General features: G+C 44.4%; 1 long non-coding RNA gene across 1 annotated transcript; it reads left to right on the top strand.

Moving 5' to 3' along the window:
• The first annotated feature begins 581 nt into the window (after positions 1-581).
• On the top strand, positions 582-1,803 carry LOC125191721. The gene is made up of 3 exons (XR_007171212.1): positions 582-778; positions 886-1,071; positions 1,694-1,803. It is a non-coding gene; the product is annotated as an uncharacterized LOC125191721 (long non-coding RNA).
• The last annotated feature ends 2,734 nt before the right edge of the window (positions 1,804-4,537 follow it).

Genomic DNA, 4,537 nt, shown 5'->3' with positions numbered 1-4,537 from the left:
TTAAACCTATTACTAATACTAACATTATTATTATTATTATTATTATTATTATTATTATTATTATTATTCCTTAAGAAATTTCTAAACTTACATTATTGGTTATGATTTCTTTTGTTATTTCCGATTCTGATTAAAATTGGGTTCCATGTCTTAATAGTATTCCACGAGTTATAGCAACTTGGATCATTACTAAATATGTTGCTTAACCATTTACTCTTAGGCCCAGAATATTTAAATTCAAAGTTGGGCTTACTTCCATTATAACTACAAGCCTAAATAATTAAAAGCAGTTGGGCTTGATGTTATATTTTACATAACCTAAACAATTTATTCATGAGCCCAATTAACAAACCCACACTCAAATACCCTAACTTCATCTTCCTCCCTCATTTCTCCTAAAACAGAAGAGCTGCAATTCCTGCCTCCACTGACCCCGCCGGACGTCACCCCTCCGGCGCCGCCATCGTACCGCCGCCGATTTCGACGGCGTCTCCGCCCCCCCCTCCTTTCTCATCTCTCTCTCTCTCTCTCTCTCTCTCCGCCTTTCTCTACAGATCTCCGTCTCCCCCACTCCGCCGCCGTCGACCTCGGGCCCGCCGTCACGCCACCGCCACCACGGTTCTGCCCCAGCGCCGACGCCGACCCCTTTCTGGATCCGCCATGGCTGAGAGCACGGCGGCTCGCCGTGGCGGCCTCCCTCTCTCCCTCTCTCGGTCCTCCTCCCTTCACCGCCGGCATGCACCGCCTCCGCCACCGAGGTCGTTCTCCGACAGATAGGGTAATCAACCTTCTTCTTGTTCATCTATTTTTTTCCCTCTTTTCCCCCCCTTTTTATTTACCAAGATTTTATTTTTGAAGTTGGAACTTGTAAATTCAAAATTTCAGATTTTAAGGAATGAAAACAGTGGCGAATTTCGGAGCGTGGGCTGTCGATTGTCGGCGACGGAGTGCCGAGTTCGCTGCCGGAAGTCTCTCCGGCAAATTTCTATGTTATTTAAGCTAAGTTCTTAGTGCTCCTTAAAGTCTGCCATTTCTAAGTTCTTGAGAGCCTATAGCAACTAAGTTCTTGAGGTGCTAATTCCATCAGATACTAATTTAGCATTTTGGGACAGAGGCTGTTTTAAGCCTACGTGCAACATGTTTGGATACAAAAATTTGTGTCTTGAGCAGAGACGTCTTTGCCTATGTGTAAAATATTCATGGATGCCAAATTGGGGTTCTACCTATTTGAAATTCTGGCAGAGACATGTTTGGTCTATATGTCATGCTGAAACCTATATGTCATGTTGTGAATATGGGGAGGAAAGTAAGGATTTTTGGTACTCACCTTGTTGTGATGTGGAAAAAAGAAGGATTTGTTGTTAGCTGGATTTTCTTCTATGTAAACGTCCTTTTCTTGGAAGGATTCTTGTTGCCTTTGTTGCCTTTTTAGAGGTGAATATTTTGGTTTGTGAAAGAGTGTGGCAGTGAAAGTGACGGTATATATGTGTAAGGAAGCCAAGTTGGCTGACATTCTTCTGCCAGTATATTTTTTTGTCAGGAGAGTTATGATTCTCCTGCCATATCAATAAATGCAGCATTAAATGTTGCTGAAAAGATGATCCTCTAGGATCCGGCTCTTTACATAATGTATTTGTATTAATCATGATTTAGAATCTTGGTTTACTCATCTATTTGAATTGTTTTGGTGTAGGAAAAACCGGTCCAAGTTCGTGGCTGCTCTCGTTGATTTACCCGCCTTCTTCGAACATTCGATGTATAAATTAAACTTTTGTTGGATGTATCGGACATTAAAATTTTGGTTTTGGGATCCTATTTGTCTAATTAAACTTATTATATTTCTACATATATATATATATATATATGTGTGTGTGTTTATTTATTTGCCTAATGTTGAAAATAAACGACGACGACAATCTATCGTAACTTAGATGTAATCACACAAAATGTCACAAGCAAAAGTATATATAATTAAGCTAAAAATTATTATTTCTAGTCGTAACGTCTTAGCGGGTCGTTACATACTATCCCCCTTAAAGAAATTTCGTCCCGAAATTTAAGAATTTCCTAGGCAAAAAGCTCGGGATATTTTTCCTTCATCTTCTCTTCCAGCTCCCAGGTTGCCTCCTCCTGTCCGTGGTTTCTCCACAAAACCTTCACCGTAGCAATCGATTTATTTCGGAGTTGTTGCACCTTCCTATCCAGGATTGCCACCGGCTTTTCTTCGTAACTCAGGTCGGGTTCCAGAGCGATTTCTTCGTGACGAATCACATGTTTTGGGTCAAACATGTATTTTCGAAGTTGGGAGACGTGGAACACATTGTGTATGTTTCCAAAGTTGGGTGGTAGTGCCAAGCGATATGCGACTGGGCCCACTTTCTCCAGAATTTCGTAGGGTCCAATGAATCGTGGTTTTAGCTTACCCTTGAGTCCAAATCTTGTTACCCCTTTAGTTGGAGATACTTTCAAGAAGACTTTCTCTCCAATGGTAAATTTCAGATCGGTTCGACGTTCGTCCACGTAGGATTTCTGTCGGTCTTGCGCTTCCTTGATCCGACTCCGGATTTGTCTCACGATCTCAATCATCTCCGCCACGGATTCTGGGCCTAATACTTTTCTTTCCCCTACTTCGTCCCAATAGAGTGGAGACCTGCATTTTCTTCCATATAGTGCCTCGTAGGGCGCCATGTCGATGGTGGCTTGATAACTATTGTTATAGGCAAACTCTATCAAGGGCAAGATGGATTCCCAGTTTTCTCCTCTATCGAGTACGACGGCCCTCAACATATCTTCCAGGGTTTGAATTGTCCTCTCAGATTGTCCGTCGGTCTGGGGGTGGAATGCGGTGCTGAAATTTAATTTCGTTCCCAATTCTCTTTGCATGCTTTGCCAGATACCGGATGTAAGTTTCGAGTCCCGATCTGATGTGATGGACACAGGCACTCCATGCAGACGCACGATTTCTCGAATATATAACTGCGCTAGTTTCTCCGATCCATATGTGATGGGGATGGGAATAAAATGGGCACTCTTCGTAAGTCGATCAACGATGACCCAAATGGCAGTATTCCCGCGCTTGGTTTTGGGCAGGCCGGTCACGAAATCCATGGTGATGTGTTCCCATTTCCATTCGGGAATTTCCAACGGTTGTAACTTCCCGTAAGGTCGTTGGTGCAATGTCAGTTTCTCATCCTGGGGCACACACAGCCTCCCTCCGAAAGTGAGGGCGTTGTCCGCCTCCTCGTGATAGGTCTCATGTCCGTCAATCCTCACCTTTGCTCGTATCTTTTCCAGACCTTCGTCCTGTCTCTGTGCAGCGATGATACGCTCCCTCAAATCTGGCTCCACCACTAGAGTAGCTATCCTTGCTTCTACCGTTTCTGGGGCACTTATCATTTCCATGTTGAGCTTGCCAAATTCTCGTAGTAGTTTCTCCTCGTGGGTGAACATGGCTGTCAAGTGCTGAGTCTTTCGGCTTAAGGCATCGGCCACCACATTGGCCTTGCCGGGATGGTAGTTGATGCTGCAATCATAATCTTTCACTAGCTCCAACCATCTCCTCTGTCTCATGTTCAAGTCCTTTTGTTCGAAGAAATACTTGAGGCTTTTATGGTTCGTGAGAATTTCACACCGAACTCCATAGAGGTGGTGCCTCCAAATTTTGAGTGCGTGCACTACTGTGGCTAACTCCAAATCGTGGGTAGGGTAATTAAGCTCGTGCGGTCTGAGCTGTCGTGATGCATAAGCTATCACCCTGCCATTTTGCATGAGGACGCAGCCCAACCCACTTTTTGATGTGTCAGTGTACACCACATAGTCTACCGTTGGATCGGGGACGGCCAGAACTGGCGCGGTGGTCAATTTCTTCTTTAGTAACTCAAAACTTTCTGCACATTCTAGGGTCCACGAAACTTTGGTGCCCTTCTTGAGTTTTTGCGTCATCGGTCTTGCAATCTTTGAGAAGCCCTCGATGAATCTCCTATAATAACCTGCCAATCCCAGGAAGCTTCGTATCTCGTTGGGTGTTCCAGGAGGTTTCCAATTTTGCACGGCCTCCACCTTTGCTGGATCTACTTGGATTCCTTCGGCAGTCACCACATGACCGAGGAAATTCACCTCGTTGAGCCAAAATTCACACTTGCTGAATTTGGCGTATAGCTTCTCGGCCCTTAGCGTTTCCAGAGTGATCCGCAAGGGTTCTTCGTGTTCCTTCTTGTCCTTTGAGTTAATGAGCACGTCGTCTATAAACACCAACACGAACTTGTCAAGATAGGGGTGGAAGACTCGATTCATGAGATCCATGAAACCGCAGGTGCATTTGTCAAGCCGAAGGGCATCACCACAAACTCGTAGTGGCCATACCGCGTTCGAAAAGCCGTCTTTGGAATGTCATCTTGTCGAATCTTCAGTTGGTGGTAGCCTGACTTTAAATCCATCTTTGAGAAGACACTAGCTCCTCGGAGCTGGTCGAACAAGTCATCAATTCTTGGCAACGGATATTTGTTCCTTAAGGTCAATTGTTCGACTCTCAATAGTC

This window comes from Salvia hispanica, chromosome 6, assembly GCF_023119035.1.
Source record: "Salvia hispanica cultivar TCC Black 2014 chromosome 6, UniMelb_Shisp_WGS_1.0, whole genome shotgun sequence".
NCBI classification, from domain to species: Eukaryota; Viridiplantae; Streptophyta; class Magnoliopsida; order Lamiales; family Lamiaceae; genus Salvia; species Salvia hispanica.
The sequence above is the reverse complement of the archived record's forward strand: the minus strand, read 5'-3'. Positions and strand labels throughout refer to the sequence as shown.